This window comes from Copadichromis virginalis, linkage group LG1 (genome assembly GCF_057382275.1).
Source record: "Copadichromis virginalis isolate Kocher_CV1m ecotype Utaka linkage group LG1, C_Virginalis_male_GT1.1, whole genome shotgun sequence".
In the NCBI taxonomy this organism is placed as follows: Eukaryota; Metazoa; Chordata; class Actinopteri; order Cichliformes; family Cichlidae; genus Copadichromis; species Copadichromis virginalis.
The window spans coordinates 11,923,369-11,943,129 of record NC_140618.1 but is presented as its reverse complement, the minus strand read 5'-3'; the positions used below and the strand labels follow the sequence as shown (position 1 = coordinate 11,943,129).

General features: G+C 37.0%; 1 long non-coding RNA gene across 1 annotated transcript in view; it reads right to left on the bottom strand.

Annotated features, from left to right (window-relative positions):
• LOC146718375 (uncharacterized) overlaps positions 1 to 19,761 on the bottom strand; it is an 82,705-nt gene that overhangs the window by 30,786 nt on the left and 32,158 nt on the right. Inside the window, exon 3 of the long non-coding RNA XR_014918839.1 lies at positions 12,756 to 12,846. This is a non-coding gene — a long non-coding RNA (uncharacterized LOC146718375). The remainder of the gene's footprint in view (positions 1 to 12,755; positions 12,847 to 19,761) is intronic.

The following is a 19,761-nucleotide window of genomic DNA, read 5'->3' as shown; positions in this document are numbered from 1 at the left end:
ACACTATTTAGGTCTTAAAGCATTTTAAACAAGCATCTGTAGTGTTTCATAATTCACCCTAAAATAGGGGTGATGGTGCATCTAGTGCTGTGATTATGAAATGCTTGCTGTTGGTATGAAGCGTGAATACCACTCACTCATGTGACAGTACGTGGCCGTCATGTGACTAGACAGGTTCAGTTCAACTCAATTTTATTTATGTATGTAAATCAAAACAACAGTGGCCTCGAAGCACTTTATATTGTGAGGTAAGGACCTTAAAATAATGCAGAAGGACCCCATGTGTATTATTATATTATAACAGCACACTGTTTTGTTTTATTTTGTTGTTGTTTTTTTAAACAATTTGTATTATTTCAGTGCCCTAATCATTTATATGTCTAGTACACTGTATATTATGATATAATACATTATAAGCCATTATGGATTTTTTATTCAGTAGTCATAGATTTGAGGGGAACAGTTGTGCAGTCATAAATCCTATGCCTTAGAAACTTAATTTTTTTCCCTATGCCCTCCATTTTATAGAGGCAGCTGCTCATGCACTTATTCATTCATTCAGTCACCCAAAAAAAAGTACTGAATTGAGAAAAGGAGATCCCTTTCTCAGGCCATTACCAGCTATTTCCCTGAGGTGCAAACCCCATCACATAGTGTTTTTACAGACTGTGAGAAAGAGACTTGGCAGAGTAGAAGAATACATTTCTGCTTAATTAATCCCATTCCTTACTTTAGGTATTAAAAGGCAATGGTCTGTTTAACAACTTTCGACGACACTAAACGGGTAATTAGTCACAGCCTAATCATTTTTCATACATTTTATGGGCATGTCCGGGATGGGGTGTGCTCCCTGAAGTGTCATACCACTAGCCACCTTCCCTATCCCACGCCCTCTTCACAGCTCCCTACCTCACTAGATAAAGTCATTTTGTTTCTTCTCAGCCAGTCTGTCATTAAGCAAGTCCTGCTCTCTGATGAGATGAACACACCAAGGTAGTCCTTTCCTGCAGATCCAAACACCTGCTTCTGATAGCACTGGAGATCAGCTTGCATTTCCTCAATAGAAGGCTGCTAGAGGGAAGTGGTATAATGTAGAAACAGTTTTCCTCAATATGAAAAGGAGAATAAAAAAAGGAGTGGGAGCCCGGGCACAATCAGCTATGGCACACAGACTACCAGCTTGTGCTAGCTGTTGCAGGCAGCCAATCCCAAAGCTGAAGACCATATTCGTGACATTCGAATGGTTGGGAAATTAAAATAATTTAAATGGCGAGAGCCACCCACTGCCCAGGTGGAAATATAACTTCAATAATGGTTCTGTTAAGATTTACAAAAAAATGTTTTCAGGAGCAGGACAAAATATTATTTTTCTTAAAGAACAGACTAATACTTTAATACCCCATTAAACAGCCCTGATAATAAGCTTTAGCAGCTAAATAATTAAAAGCCCACATCTTCACAGCCATCTCTAAAAATAGGAGATTTACAAATTATGTGCACACATTTAGAATACTGATAAAGGTTATAAAATATTCCATAGAGCAGAACCGTTCATATGTGATTTTTACCTTATCCACCCAGAAGCAAAACTTGGTAACCTCGGTAAAGACCATGCAAGCCAGGCAGTTTCATTATGTTAGGAAATGAAAAATAAATAAATACATAAAAATAATCAGTGTATATATAACTTTTAACTTAGACCATAAATTATTAACCCCTCAGACATTGAGATAATCTGTGAGCCAATCATACATTCATGTATGATTCATACATTTCACACTACCTGTAATTTTTCAGCAACTAGGTTTTCCATTTGTCCACAGCTCTCCATGACATTTGTCTACAAATCAGTGACCATGACGAACAGTGTACAGCAGGTGGTGTGTCCACAAAAGCATCTATGGCGCTATACTCATCGTTAACCTTTAAACACCTAATAGACCTCTTTCTCATGGCAGACAGGAAAAGCACAATGAACAACATTAATGCTGACCGTGCATTTCCGGTGTGTGAGTAAACATAACCATGAACCAGGATTCCCATACTTCACTGAATCTATCAAACCCTTTTTGACATGTCTCTTAACCAGTGCTGGTCAAGTTACTTGAAAAAAGTAATCAGTAACTAATTACTGATTACTTCCCCCCCCCCCCAAAAAAGTAATCCCGTTACTTTATCGATTACTTATTTTCAAAAAGTTATTAGTTACTTAGTTACTTTTAAAAAAATGATTTACAACCTGAATAGGTAATAAAGCAATAGATCTTTTAGCCCAATTCTATTTTTTTCTGCATAATCCATCATACAAAATGTAATCAAATGAAAAAGTTTTAAAACAATCTTGTAACTTTATGCATCAAGCAAACATTAAATTATATGCAACATTCTCTGACCGGAAGAAATTTGTTTAACATTTAAACCTATTTTCTGCATATTCCAGCATATAAAATAAAATAGTTTTTTGTGTTTACTCACTCTTTTAAATAGATGCACATAAAACACACGTCATTGTCATGAGACGCTCTCGCAAAAAAAAAAAAAAATCACGGTTTTAGTAACGCAGTAATGCGGCATGCTTACGGGAAAGTAACAGTAATCGCATTACCTTTTTAGCAATAGTAATCCCTTACTTTACTCGTTACTTGAAAAAAGTAATCGGATTACAGTAACGCATTACTGCCCATCTCTGCTCTTAACAACAGCAGGGTTAAATTACCCTCAAATAGAGCAGGGCGATATGGCCAAAAATATTTATCACCATATACATTTGAAAATTTGCGATAACGATATAACTGACGATATAATTGACACTAGACAAAATACTTTAGAACTCCAAAACTTTATTAGTGCAAAAAAGAAAAAAAACCATCAATGTATTTTCACTTAAACAAGCAGCTGTTTTTTATGTGCATTAAAGTTATATAAAAAATTAACAGTGCAAATGCAAATTCCTTGATGACAGTTTAACCAAAAGGCATTTCCAGTGGAAATTGGCCGACACATCCTCAGCATAACCATGTATAATATCCACAAAACTTAAAAAAAAAAGAGGTTATACACATACAACATAGTAATATTATGTTGAAGCACGTGCTTCAACATAATATTACCGGAGCCATAATATTACGTACGTACTGTACAGTACGTATCACTCCGCGAGGCTCCTGCCTACGATAGCCGTAATGCTCCGACAATCCATCAAGCGGTGTGGGTTCGTAGCGTAGCAAAGTCGTACTAAAATGTGACAGATTTTCGAGCGCCGTGTACCACATAAAGTTGTTTCGAGGTCAGTAAACACAACCAGAATTCATACATAAGGCACACGGGATTATAAGGGCTACTGTCGATTTTCAGAAAAATCAAAGGATTGATTTTAAATGTGCCGTATTTTCCCAAAAACACGGTAATAACGACGGTCCGCTAGCATGCGATACCAGAAATAGTGCTTTGTTGTGTATCTGATGGACAAAAGCTAAACCAGTGAACCGCTGAAGTTGCAGCATTTTTACAAACCAATTCTGGTTCATCCGTTTAATTCAACGATCCGTTTTCGCCCTTTTCATTCTCCGTTGCCGCCATGCTTTTTCCGCCATGTGTGTATGAAAACAAAGGCACTGCGCATGCACGTTTTACCCATATTCTATCACGATATTTCATTTTCTTATCGTTGCCCAACATTATACCAGTATTACCCTGAACGGTATGATATGGCCCAGCCCTACCCTCAACAGACTGGTTCAAACAAATACTGACCTTCTATATAAATACAAAGCTGTTAAAGGTCAAATCAACAAAGTTTTTAAACTATTATTTACCTTTAATAACACTTAAAAAAGTGAAATTATATTTAAAAAATTATGTCACAAATTACAAGGAAAAAATAACACATTTGCCACAGCTGCAAATCTGAATTTTAAAAAGGAGAGCAATCTCAGGTAGTTATGATAATTATGTTTAGTTTACGTGCTCTAGGTGTTAAAGGTGTTCATTTCCAAAAGTAGAGGGGTAAGAAGAAGAAGAATGTTGGTATGCCTTTTTTTTTTTTTAAACAGCAGAGTATTGCTGAAGTTTTATTGCATTAAAATGTTTAAATGTCTGTGGACAGTCATATTTAAATTTTATAGGAGATTACACTGTATACATAGCAGGTCACAGGGATAAATATGGGATAAATATATTAATACCAATAATCTTCTCATTACGACGTCCAGGACACAAACATAAATAATGAAACATATATAGTGTTGACAGTGCTATATTTTTCCACAGTAGAAATGGTGTATGTATAAACCTGAATGGGGAAACGGTTTGAATGGCAAAGAGCAAAGAGCAGCTCAGACAGGCAGGCACAGCTGCAGGTTACAGTAGTGGGCTGATTAGCAGCCTCACTAATGGGTTGTAATCATTTTCTTACTTAATGAACATAATTTGTTTCAGAGTCCCAAACTATATGTGATCGGGGACTGCAGTTTCCTCTTTGACACTTGAAAACAAACAAATTACACTACTTCTATTGAATAAATTAAGCAAACTATTGGTTTTCCTTAATGCAACATTAAGAATTCAACTTTATTTATTGTAATTGCATATGTCACAAGTACGAGGCAATAGGGCTGGGCCATATTATACCGTTCACGGTAATACCGGTATAATGTTAGGCAACGATAGGAAAATGAAATATCGCGATAGAGTATGAGTAAAACGCGCATGCGCAGTGCCTTTGTTTTCATACGCACATGGCCGATTGTTGAGTGAAACAGATGAACCAGAATTGGTTTGTAAAAATTGTGCAACTTCAGTGATGTGGAACTGGTTTGGTGTTTGTCCGTCAGATACACGACAAAGCACATTTTTTTGCAGAACATGCAAGCGGCCGTCGTTATTGTCGGACTAAGATGCTCTTAAATCTGGGAGTAATCTGGGTCTAAAACTCCGTATATTTCAGGTCAAACAACACTGCAGCATCACTGAGAGTTAAAAACTGTCTAAATTCTTTCATCTTTAATAAAACGATCAGCATTGCTGCTTTACCAGGTGTAACTATGAAGTTTAACTTCCAGGCATCCGTGAAAACAAAATTTATTACATTTAACGGAGTTAGAAGTTAGCAGCAAGCTAGCGGAAGTTAGCTCGCTAGTTTCGCTAGTTACCTAAGCATGATATTGCATGTTCTGACTGAGAGATTTCTGAAAAAATTCAAACGTACAGCTCTGCTATCACTTCTAACATAAATGAAGACAGGAAACTAAACAGCAGTGACGTTTGTAGGGTTACTGAAGTTGGGCTAGCTGGTATGATGTGCTACGTGATCGCTAGCGACACAGCTATGTTAGCATAACATAAACAGTGAAGCTGGAGGACGAACACTAACACTTTTCCACTTATAAAAAGTTAACGTGAAGGTTCCTCATGGTTAGAGACAAATGCAATCGCATGGCAGGATGCTGTAAACACCAAACTTCAGTCAGGAGAACAACTGAGATAATCCATCCACAATACAAGGTTAGTCATTAATATACTGCAACAACATGGGAATAGAACAGCTGCCAGAGAATTCAACATTAATAAATCAATGGTACAGAAGTGGAGGAAGCAAGAAGAATGAGTTTAATAAAGTTTGATTTATCTGACTGCTTTGTTTCGCTTAATGTGCCTTATAATCCCGTGCACCTTATGGTCCGAAAAATACATACTGCACACTGCATTTTAATGTTGCAAAGCACCTCTTTTTAACTTCAGTGGATATTATACATGGTTATGCTCAGGATATGTCAGCCCATTTCTACTGGAAATGCCTTTTGGTTAAACTTTCAGCAAGGAATTTGCATTTGCACTGTTACATTTTTATAAAGCTTTAATGTACATAAAAACCAGCTTCTTGTTTAAGTGAAAATAAATGGAAGGTTGTCTTTTTGCGCTAGTAATGTTGTGGAGTTGTATTTTGTCTCGCATCAATTATATCGTCAGTTATATCGTTATCGCAAATTTTCAAATATATATCGTGATAAATATTTTTGGCCATATCGCCCTGCTCTACGAGGCAATGAAATGCAGTTTGCATCCATCCAGAAAGTGCTTTAGGAATTGATATATTACAAAAAAATATATATTAGCAATGCACAGATACATACAGTTATTGTTTCACAAAAATGCATTTCATGTTTGTTTTTTTCCAGATAATCATCTTGGAAACAAAAAATATCTATGAACTTAATATTCTTAATCTAATGACAGCAATTTATAATTGTATTTATTTCCATCTTTTAAATAACAAACAATGAGTAATTAAATGAAAAAGAAAACATAAAAGTTGAATGAGGTGTTTGAGATTAGTTGAGACTGTTAAGAATCTCAGGAGAGTCAAGTAGAACTTTTTTTTATTTAAACCTCTAAAAGTGTCTGTGGTTCTGTTTTCCACTGTATAGTGTTCTCCAAGTTCTCTGAGGCCTTGCATAACAAATACTTTGGGTACTATGAGTCTTCCAAAGGAGTTAAAAAGATCTTCAGACAATTTGAGATCAGTCATATTAGTATAAGAGATATCATCAGGGGGTGGTGTACATTTCAAGCAGTCAGTAAATTCAGAAAAGAACATCCGATGCAGCAAAAAGGTTCAAGGCACCTACAATTGTCATCACAGGATCTGCAGTTATGTATGCTTTCTTATGGAAATATATACTTATAACTGATTATTTTGTCCAAACTTGAGATTACAAATATGTAATCCTGTTACTTGCTGAATTTGGAAAATCAGGCATGCACCGAATGTAAAAATAACATTTTAAGACATCTGGTAATCCAAACCATTTGTCCTTCCTAGTTAAAATCCTTTAAAACAACATGTTTCTTAACACCTTAAATGGTTTACCTCTCTTGCTAACATTGAGTTAAACTACACAGCAAACAGCTAGATGGAGAGCGATGGCTCTGAGCTTTTATGGAAGAGAAAAAGTGCACTGCAGTAAAGGAAAGGGTGCGCTGAAATTATGAATAAACAAGGGCACCATTGATTGCAAAATGGAATTGGGTAAGCGAATAAAGAAAGCTTCAACAGACTACATTTTTCAAAGAAGACACTTGACAGTGTATATAGATAAAAAACAAGTACATTAATTAATATCACAAGTCAAAATGTCTGCTCTACACCTACTTAAAGATAAATGTTAGCACACGTTACATTTAATTTTGCTGTTCAGTGCATTTCACTAAATTTTATTGTATATTTTCATACTGCAATGATGCTAAAAACAAAAATAATCAGTTGAGTAGTATTAATATCGTTCTTCATATACAGGGGTGAGCGTGGCATATGGATGCATGGATCACCTCACAACAGGAAAGCTCCAGCTAGAGCTTCTTAGTCAACTTTGCATGTTCTCCCTGTGCATACCCATATGGAAAAGAAATAGTAAAAACTTATATGTGATTACTCATGAAAGTGGCCATATAAATCATATAAGGCTTACATGATTTACTCATGAAAGTGGCCACTTTCTCATTACTTTCATACATTGTTTTAGTAAGTATCCAAAACATACACGTTTCATTATATAATTTTTCAAGGGATCTTATATCTGTTTTCACTCTTACATGCTTTTCATACAAGTTTCACACAAGACAGATACAAACTTTATAAGATTTATATATATCTTTTCCATATGGGTACTCTTATGATGGTTCTCTGATGAAAGTCTACTGCACTTGCAACATCAGCACACTATTGAATGGTGGCACCAGGCTCAACACCTTCCATTTCTACTGCCTCCATTGCATCTCGGGCTCTGTCCCACACCAGCCTGTACAGGCTGCTCAGGCAACACAGATGCTGGCTTAGTCATGTCCACCACATGGACAACAGTCACATCCCCAAAGATTCCCTCTATAGCCACCTGGCACTGTGCAAGAACAGCAAGCTGCACATAGCTATTGTACCGGCACATATGCCAGCCTTGAAGACTATTTTCTGTCAGTTGTTTAAAGTAAATGAAGACATTTCCCCCATGTTTCCTTCAAAAGCTTCCTGGCAATGAAAGTTGGTTTCATTGCCATTTTTTTTGCATATCATACGATCAAGCTCTTCCCACAAGAGGGACAACATTAGGACTGTGATTTGGTGACTGCTTTGGCCACACCATTATAGACAAAATACAAGCTGTTAGCAGTTTGTCTTAACAGTTTACAGCAGAGTATGGAGATGTGAGATGTGGGTCATTGTAGAAGGAAATTGCCTCCAGTAAAGTGACATCCAAAGGCTTTGACACAGCAAATTGGAATGATGGCCTTCCTTGATCAAAATTAATTTTATCCTGTAGAAATCTTCATTTTTACAACCAATAAAAAGTATCTGCCATGCTTGACAGATGGCATTAAGAACTCTGTATCTTCATTTGTTCTGTCTTAAGTTCTCCCAAGGTTTAAGATGTGTATATTGGGAATGCAGAGACTGGTGTAATTATGAATCCAACAATATTTAGATTTAGATCTTTTTGGATCATTTTCAGAATCCACATAGTCTGATGCTCCAGATACCTAAACAGCCAAATCTATTGCATTAAAATATTGCATTACAACAGTTTTCAGATGTATAAGAAAGTCTTTAACAATATCTTTAAACATTAAAAAAAAGTGGTTACAGAAAGCGAGTATCTGAATGTTTTCTGTATAGACAGGGCAATATTATTTATTATTAATCGTTAACTGTAATTTATAACATTTCTCATCAATTTCTTAATTTTTATTAAAATCAATGTTTTTCTTTACAAATTAACAACTTATCTCAGTAGCTGCTGACTTTTGACCAGCAGTGCACACTACTAATGCTACACTTTTACACACCACAGAATTCAAACTCTAACTGCCCCTCAAGACAAGTGAGAAGTGTTATTTATTTATTTAATTTTTTCATGTTTTACCCCCCAATTCCCATACAATTTGTTTGATCACAGCATGGACCAAATTCATTTATTATTATAAATGTTTTTGGAAAAATGTCAGAGTCCCTGTCTGTTTATTTCTTTACAAGGCTCCTGTGTTGTTGCTAATCCTCTTGCCTTTAATTAACATAACAAAATCATTAATGTTTCCTTTTTATCTTTATTATCGTGTCTTAAATCCCTTTAGTGGCTGAGAAGCATGGCTAATCGCAAAGAAATGGGTTGTGATATGTGTTATTTCAGCTTGTTTTCTGACTTCCAGCTGCAGATGAATAAAATAAACCCGTATTTATCTACCGTCTTAGAGTAGGGAATTATTCCTAACTGGCAAAAAACCCCACTGTGGTCACATATTTGCCCTTACCTTTAGACATCTGAATAAAAGGATTTTAGATACTTTTCCCCTAATAACTTCAATCTTTTCCAGGATTTAGGACAGAACGCTTAAAGATAACAATCTCGGCATATTCTTAGGTTTAAGGTTGTGAATTTTGTTGTAACCAGCTTTGTCTAGAATAACTGCTTCATCTACTGCATTATACATTCAAGGTCAACTTGTCAGTTGCTGGGTGCACTCTGAAAAATATGAGGAAATCATTTATTGCACTGTATTGCTACAGTATGATGCCATCTACAACAATACAAGAGGTACAACTATTGTTCCATGAAAAACATAACAAATTACATTGAAATGCACATCTAGCTACACTTTTTAAATGTTCTTTTTGACATGTGTTTCTTTTTCAAGACAGCTGAACTGAAGTTTTTCCAACAAGGCCCAAATCACAGCTAACTATAACTGCAAGGTTGAATACATATGAGTGAAAATGAAACAATACAACCAGCTAGTGAGTTGCCCGAACATCTATGGAGCTTAAAAGTTGTTAGGGTCCCTGGGTCGTTGACCCAGTGTTTTGTGTTTTTGGTTCTTTGATTTTGTTATTTCATTATATTCTAGCTTTGCTTTATGGGTTTTAGGATCATTCTTATTCATATCCAACTGATACACAAACATTCAAACCTTCTGTTTATATCACTCAGGGTACTAGCAATAAAGATCAATAAAATAATGTTTAAAAAGGAAATGGGGGTATCTAGGGATCTGCAGGGCAGTAATACAGTGGAGGAGAAACTTGCGAAAATAAAGCCAATATTGTAGTTGCTTTAAAATGATTTTCATGTAAAGATAAGGATGAGGTGAGGACTTGCAGTTTAAAAAGCATGCAAGTGTGTGTGTGCATCCATGACTCAGATATGTAAGCCTGATGAGAGAAAGTTACATACAGGGCGGTATACCCGCTACTGATAAGAAAATTTAATGATAACCTATAGTGTGCACTGCACCGCTATTTCTAAATCTTATAGTTAAAGCCTGGGGGAACAGCTTTAAAATTTGGTCCTAAGACTTTGGTCTTTATGTATCATTTGAAAAGACTAAAAAATGTTAAAAAATGAATAAGAAACTAGTGTAGTCCCTGTTTTTATTTTTAATTGTTTTTGCAGAACCTAGAGAATGCATACAGAGGATGAAGGCAGCCATCCTGTCTAAGTGCCTTATAAATAACACCAAAATCTACTGATGCATGCCCTTGTTATTTTTCTTTTCTTACAGATACAGTTACAGGATAATTTGCTCATAATAATTTCTTCAGTAAGTCTTGTATAAAACACTCAAAAGGTTTTGAAAAACTTTTGAATACAGAGGATATTCCACAGGTTACAGTCACTGAGCCCGTGGAGTTACTGACAGAGTGTGGTTATAAGCACTTTTATACAGTTTTACATCGGCCCCAGAAATACTACTTTATTCGTAAGCAGTCTTCATGCAGCTTTGCAACCTGCATATATCATAGGGTTACAACCCAACTATAACTTTACACTGGGTCTATTCATCAGGTGCTGTGATGCATAGTGTGATTTTCAGTATCAGCACAATGTGTACAAAGCAGTAAATCAGAAAGGCTTTATGCATACGTACTTGTTTGTGTGTGTGTGTATGTGTGTGTGTGTCTGAAGAGTATGTTGTTACTTTGCACCAATAGGACCCACTACTGACATTAAGTTGAAAGCGACAGTGCAATTACAGTTGATTAAAAGTTCCCTTACTTCATTCTCTGCTGCATGTTAATTGGATTTGGTTGGAAATAACGTGCACTTAAAAGTTTTTTTTAATGCAGGCCCATAAGAACTAGATTTTTTTGTGTCCACTATTTTGATAGTACATTTTTTGTTTATTTTTTTGTTGCAGTGACATTGTTACAAAAAATAAAAAATAGAACTATTTCTTACGTTACGCTAAAATCATTAATACCATTTTCACACATTTTATGTTTGCGAAACCTTTTAATTACATTTTAAACAAATACTTGAGATTTTTAAAGCCTAAAGCTGTATGAAGTTAAGCATATATAGAGCCAAGCATAAGGTAATGCTTGGCTCTATATATGTTTAACTTCATAATAGCCTTTTACTGAATTAAAAATAATGATGATTAGCTCTTTTGAAGCAGTCCTGTGTTGATGGAAAATAGTGATTTATAGCAGTGCTGCCCTCAGCAGTTCAGGTGCTGAAATGCTGATCTATCAGTTTGCTAGGTTTATCTTAAATATCAGTCCTCCATAAACCGGAAGTCCAATACTTTACATTTTCAGTATTTTGCTAAATTAGACTCTTCCGAGTTATTTGAAAACAAAAAATTACTATGCACTTTACTGATGATAATGCATAAATATATATACCACAGAACTTTGGGAGAACATGCTGTACTATTACGACTAAATACTCAGCGCTTTACAAGGACTCTGTGGGTCTTTGTAAAGCAATACTATGCCTACCCAAAGACAGTCAATACTGGAAAAACAGCAAATGATAAAAAAGCGCCTTGGTATATGGTGATACATACTGATGCAATATTATCATATCGAAAGTAGCTTCACTTAACATTTACTCATGCACCATTGAGTAAAATTAGCCTACTTTAGGTCACAGCAACACAGTCAATTCACTGCGAGAGCTGCTTCCCAAGAAGTCAATAGAAAGTATTGTATTACATGCTGGCAATGATGAGAGGAGCAGTCCAGAGGGATAATACAGACTGAAATGCTGCATACATAGAGGGTTGCACTGAAATCTGAAGTATAATATGGGCAAGCAGAAAAATAACAGCCCCACTCTGTGGAGTGGAACCAGAGGATTCAGAGATCAAATAGATAAGCCACTTCAGACCTTTCCATTTTAGTGCATGATAGAGCTCACATCACTAAATTCTTGCTTGGCACATCATCCCTTCCCTATTTGATCTCTGCTACTTATGCTTAGACTACAAGACTTGACTGTGTTAGAAAATAGGGATCCAAACTGAAGTTGAATTAAATTCTTAATTATTCAATTGACCCAGCAGCTGGTGATGAGTGGAAATGAGGCCTGAATAGGGTGTTTTATTAAAACCCGTAATCTCAAATTATAAAAGCAATGTCAATTCAAATTTGTCAATTCAAGTTTGCATTAGTCGGTTTCTGCGTGATGCTAATTAGAACAGTACACATCTTATTCAAAATCAGAGTCAACTTCTCAAACGTGTATGGCGAGTAAACTCCAGCACTGATATCACTAAACAGATGCGCTAAAGACTGGTAATGAAATCAGAGAGAAGATTATATGTGGTAGAGATCCAGCGTAAACTCACGGAGGGGGAAAAAAGAATATCATCCTTTCACAGCGGTCCATACACTTCACCCTTCATCATTTGGCAAAACAGTACCTTAGCTACACGACCAATAAGAATATGACATGAAAGGAGGAAACACTTAAGTTGATACTTACTCCTTTTTAAAATCTTCATCGTGCATTACACTCCCTGCCAGTGTCCCCATTTAGTGGCCCCTCTTCTGTTTGTCGGCACATATTTTGAGAGCTGTTGAGAGAAAAACCTGATTACAGAAACCCAAATTGTGCTTTCACAGTAAGGACACTGTTTTGATTTTGCTGTATCATTTCACAGTAGAGGTAACACATGGAACACACGAGAGGCCAAGAGCATTCCTCGGCTGTCAAACGAAAATTTCCCTCCTAATTCTTGAGGACTTAAAGCCCTTAGATTCTAAACACACTAGTAAAAGTCATCCCACTCCCAGCTTAGTTTTACTTTACGAGGTTCTCTCGGTTTAACACATTTACAACAGCTCTCACTTTAGTTCTGGGCCTTTGGGGGTATTTGATACAGTCATCCACAACTCACTTTTGTAAAAATAAAAAAACCCATAATATTACTCTTTAGTGCAAAATTTTTGCATGTATAAAATGGATTTTGACAGACTTCTTGCACTGAAATGGGACTTTGAGAAATGACGCAGGTTTCACAAAAAACCTGATCAATGAAAAAGGCAAGATGTTTACTTCAAACAAACTTCAGCAGAGTGTGGTGAAAATCCCTCTAAAATAACACTGCACATTATCCTGTCTGATTGGACGCTATTGTGACACAGAAGTCCATAAGTGGCACATTTTATTTGTATCATCAACAGTAATTACGTTCCCACCAGCATGGTAAGAAGAGATGAACAGATTGCAAGTATTGTCCCCATACCCACTCACAGATAAGTTTACAAAGTGAACCTATGTCCTCTTTTGGCATTCTGAACTTCATGTCCATCTCATCAATGGTTTCAGTCAAACACTTGTAATTATCTTGTTTGTGAAGTATTACAGTTTGTTATCTTGAAAGAGCCCCTTGATCATCCTAAGCCATTATACAGCAGGTCTGCATGCCAGTACTAACATGTAATGATGACACATATTGTTAGATTTCCTGCATTTCAGCTACTCGTGTTTCGAAGACAAACTTACAGCATTTTACGAAGGTCTGCAGCCTGCATGTTTCCTCAAGCTTGGGTGTCAAATAATATCTTAAGCCCCTCACTGAGTGGTAACAGATGGAACCAAATCAAAACAGTGGAAAATAAAGGCAATGCATTTGAGTCGCATGGGCTGACAGAACTGGATGTGAGCCATACAAGCTACAATACAGTGGAAGCTGTGTGAGACATATGTGCTGCTATTTCAGTGTTCCAGAAGGGTGCATTTGTCATGACCCACATGGCCCAATATCCCACTCGCAGATTGGAATTTTAGAAACCTTGTGGCATTTGACAGGAGACTTAAGAGCAACCAAAATACCATCAATTCTCTGTAATCAAAGCTTAGAAAAATCACATGAAATGAAAAAATAATAAGGCCTGTCTGAGGCATTTCTATACTCCTCTGTTATTAAATTTGATTACCTCGTCATGCAAATATTAGGTGGTAAACAAAGCTATGTCTGCAATCAAACCTTAGTTGACTGTAATCAAACAAAAGCTAGAGCCAGTAATTGGTGTTTACCAAGAGAGAACCAACATATCAGTTATGCTTTTTTTTAATCTTTCACTAATTCCAACCGGTAAACAGCTATAATCAATGGAATGCAATGTTTTATATAAGTACCAGTTTGTTCATGCCAAGCACCTAAAGACCAGAATAGACAGAAAACTCTATCAGTAAACACATGCATGGACTCAAAATCCTTCCAGACTTTATTATAGAGTCAAAAACAAAAATGTCCTTCACTTTTTGCTTTTGTTCACTTAAAGATGCACTCTAATATTTTAAGTTAATAGAAAAATATTAGGTCATAGACCACTAATAAACTAAAATAGACCACTTCTGGGTAGGAAAACTTAAATAAATAGAAGTGGCATTAACCTGCTTTGTTTGATAATGATTTATAGATAAAGATTTACAGAAAAACACTCTCAGTTCCTTTGACCTTAGACCCTTCCCTGATGAGTTTTTGGTCTCAATTGCTTGTTTCAAAATGTAATCATTCTAAAATGATGTTTATATGGCTCCTATTATAGTAGAAAAGAATAAAGCAGGGAATGCGTTTGAGGGGGTGGGGTGCTGTCTATCTTGTCGTTGATCATACGAGCATGCATTGTGCCTCTTAATAAGATCAACCACTCACTTATCCCATCCAGTTATCCAAACAGCAATAAAGAGCTAAAATGCTCAGCTCAAGGAACATAACAGAACTTCACTAACCAAGCACAAGGCAATATATTAATAAATAAATTTGGGGCATCACCAATTTATTGTGAATGGTGATGACTTTGTGGAGCCAGAAATTACAATATTTGGATATATTTGCAGTTAAAGTACCAAGTCACCAGCTAACTCTGGAAAGCACATAGCTGCTAATTAGTACTAAGTAACACTGGAGTTTAACACACCAAAGTTGGAGCAGGTGTTAATACAAGTTAGAATTCCATAAATAATAGTGTAAAAGAAAAAGAGGAAGTTTTAGCAACACCCCTTTTAAACCTTAATGTAATTAAAGACTTGATATATATATATATATATATATATATATATATATATATATATATATGGCACTTCTATGCTGGCACACTTAAATTTCTCAATAATTTATTTTTGCCCTTAAAAACAGCATTTTTCTGTAAGTATTTGTATTTTCAGGCAAATCTGGAAAGAATGGACTGCCTTTACTGAAATGTTACTAAATATACTACAGAACCTTTAAAGGAACAATAAACATATATTTCTTTTTTAACGCGCCAGAAGGGCTTGCTCATAGGGGGTCATATGATTGTTGGGTTTATCTTTGTAACTATTACTGTATGATCTACTGTGCAATATAAAGCGCCTTGAGGCAACTGTTGTTGTGATTTGGCGCTTTATAAATAAAACTGAATTGAATTGAATATTTCTATTATGGAAATTCTGCTCATCATACAATTTTAAAGTGCCCATTTTGTATGAAGATAATGTCATAGATACGAATGTGTAGACATCCCTCAGGTGGATTTAAAGTAAAGCACTCTTGACAGTACAGGAGGAGAGGCCACAGCTTGACCCCTACTACTGTAGACCCACTCCTTCTCCTAAAGGCTTTTAGTTTGGTTAAGTGGGCTGGGCTGTGGGGCAGATGGTTGTAGGTAAGTGGGGGATGCACAGAAAACAACTGCGAATTCGCTGACCTCTGTCTCTCTCTTTCTAACGGCTGATTTGAGAGAGATCTGAGATTTCCCTCAGAGCCATGCCTTGGTCTCAGAGTGACATATTTATTGGCTGCTATCTCAGAAAGGAGGCCAGAGGAGGTAAGATTTTGGACACACACACACACACAGCAATTTTAGAAAAGCTATAGTAAATCTGGCAACATATACTTTATATATCTGCACAAAAGCTTCATCTACTTGCAGCCACACCAAAGACAGTTATGATAGTAATTCATATTTCTGCAATTTCTACAAGAGTAAAATAAATGTAATCAGTTAAACACCACCCAACTCCAGAAGCTATGCAGTTGATATTAAACAACAGCAGGTTGTAGGTGCAGGAACTAACAGAGGAGAACTAGCAGTTGTGTTATCTGGAAGAGGAGAAAACTTGGCTTAAGGTAAAAAATGAGGATTAGGCCGAGTTTTGCTTTTTTTGGCCATATCGTTACATTTTTAGGCACAGCTATTACAGTCCTCCTGGACAAGGTAATAAGGACATTAGACCTCTGTTGACACTGGGCTCCCACAACAAAGTCAGGATAAACACAGAATCTCATTAATAAAACAAAAGGTGGTTCTCATGCTTAAAATCTCATTAACCATAATCATGTCTCCTGTTCTTCACACATAGGGTACATTAAAAAAAACACTATATATTCAACAGTTCTCTTGAGTCATAAAATTTATTCTGTTATTAAAAAATAAAGCCTTACAACCAAGAGTGACTACTTAAGCAGTTTTTAGATAGTAGTCACTTTAGTCTCTTCACGGTATTTGTTGTTCATGGTATGTTCTATGAACTAAATGTGTGGATAAACAACATTGAGCAGGGAAGTGTGCACACTTGTCTTAGCTTAAAGGAGTTATCATAACAGCACTAGAGTGATGTTTATTGCATGAAACAATTATTACTCCCAACAATACAGAAGACCTTATTCCCCGAGGCTACCTGCACAAGACAGAGCACGGTGAACAGCATCACCATAAAATCCAACATTCATCTAAGTGTTCGTTTATTCATCATATAATATCGCTCTAATGATTACTTATGTTAGCCAGCTCATGCTGGCACAAACAGCCCATGCCTATGGACTTTTATCACAGCTCTCTGAAAAGAAGCTTGGCAAGTTTGTTCGTTTGTTTGTTTTTGTTTTTGTTTGGGTTTTTTTTTTTTTTTTTTTTGGGGGGGGGGGGGGGGGGGGTGTTAACACTTCATCAAGCCACTACCCTTCACCACAAAGAAAGGTGTACTACCATGTTTCATATTAAATGGAGAGCCACAAGGAGCAGTAGCCGCTTGAGGACGTATACCAGAGAGTCAGCTGAGTCCATCAAACCATCCAAGGTGTACTCTCAGTGGAGTGGCAGGTGAACAATATAAGAACAACCCCACCAAGGCTGGAGATGGAGCAATACTGGAAAAGTGTATGGGAAAAGGATGCAACCCATAGCAACAATGCTCAGTGGCTAGTGGAGCCAAGATCAGTCACAGTCCAGTAACCATCACAGTGGCAGACATCCAAGGAAGGGTCTCAAACATGAAGGGCTGGACAGCACCAGACCGTGACATGATTCACACAGAAACTAAATGCTTCTTGAGCCAAAAAAGAAGCTACTGGTAGACAGAGTAGTAGACTGAACAGACTAACCAATCTGTGCATTGCCTGGATTGATTACGAGAAAGCCTATGGCCTAATGCCCCCTGGAATCCCTAGAACTGTACAAGATCAACAGGACCCTAACAGCCTTCATCATGAATTGGATGGGGATGTGCCAAACACTTGAGGCCAGCTTCAAGCCAGTTGCACAAGTCATCAAGTACAGGATCTACCAAGGAGATGCCCTGTCCACACTACACACCTGTTTCTGCATAGGCCTGTACCTACTCCGTCAGATCATCAACAAGACTGGCAACAGGTACCAACTACAAAATGGAGCAATCGTTAGCCACTTCCCCTACATTAAGCTGTATGCCAAGAGTAAACGAGACATCAGTTCACTGATTGATACTACTAGGATCTATACCAATGACATCAGAATGTCATTCAGAATTGCAGAAGTGTAGTCGGATGATAAGAAAGAGAAGGAAATTAGTCAGAACTGAGGGAAATGCGCTACCCTTGCAGATATCGAGGAAAGCTAAAAGCACAAGAGGAGCAAGGAGAGGAACCATCATGGAATGACACGCTCCTGTACAGCATATACCACCAGCAGATAGAAGTAGTTGATACTGAGAGTTCAGCTTTGTCCAACCACTGAAAGACACTACAGAGGCACTAATCATGGCAACACAGGAACAAACTTTAAGCACAAGATTCATAAAGCCCGGGGTCAACACCAGGCAAGATGCACCTGAGACAATCCAGCACATAACAGCAGGGTGCTGTTACATGATGCCAGCAGGCAGGGCATACATGGAATACCATAACTAAGTGGATGGCAAATATACAGGAACATCTGTGCCGAATATGGTATGGCAGTCCGAAAGTCAAAATGGAATATGCCCCCTAGGGTGGTTGAGAATAACCATGGTAAGATCATGTGGGACTTCCAGATACAGACAGAAAAGCTGGTGATAGCCAACCATCCAAACATAGTATTGGTGGAGAAGCAGAGGAAGATGGCCGTAGTGATACATGTATCTCTACCAAGTGATAGCAACGTCAGGAGGAAGGAACACGAGAATACTCAGGGCTGAGAGAAGCGCTCTGGGGTCCTCTTGGTAATCGGAGCACACGAGAGGGGTGACCCTCAAACTGGGTGAGTGGCTCTAGCAGATCCCAGGAATCTGCAGTCCTATGAACAGCAAAGATACTACACAGGATACATATACATGCACACAAACTGATCCCAGTAAAGTAGGTTAAAAGCTGAAGCTTATTCAGAGAGCTAAACTGCTTGGCTGATCAACACAGATGTTACTAGGAGTGTTTTTTTTTCTTAATTTTTTCCTTTATCAGCAACTGTCTTTCATGCAGAACTGATGTGTGGAGATTGCTGAGTTGTCTTGTGCATTTGTAGTCAGTCATATATCAAATGGTTGTCATGGAAATACTTTTCCATGACCATGACTTGTACCAATTAACTGTAAATTGACCTTCAAAACAGAGACTGAACGGAAAAATGGATAATGAACGACATGCCAAAACATTTTTAGATATTTATTTAAAAAAACAAGGCCCCAGAAAGGGAAAAGACCCTCACATTCAGGTTTGTCATCTTAAAAATGGATGTGAAATATGAAAGAGATGAAGGACGACAAGGTTAACTGAGGCTTCTCGCACTGCTGTGAAGTTGTAGCACATTTTTTGGACAAAGAACCATAATGTGTAGTCTTGCAAAATCAAAGACAAAGCTCAAAACTTGCCTGAAGGAATTTTGTTATGAGATCCCTAAGAAATGTATTTGATACTTTTATGATGTCCTCATTAGAAGATAAGACACGAATAAGGCACACTTGCTTACAGTGGTCATTTACAGTAAAATACATAAATTAGAAATGCAAAACTAATTCCACACGTGAATCATTACTCTGCTCGTTAAAATTTAACTACTGAAAGAGCACAGGGACTTCAGAAGGAGAATAATACATACATACTGCAAAAACGCAACCCTTCAACATAAGAAAATGGCCATTAATGTGCTCACTGTACAGTAAAATCATAACTGCATCACTTCACTATTTAACACATTCAGGCTCCAACACATAAAATCCTGGACAGGAATGTGCACATGCATTTTTCCTTTAGATTTAAAAAGCCATGAGTACA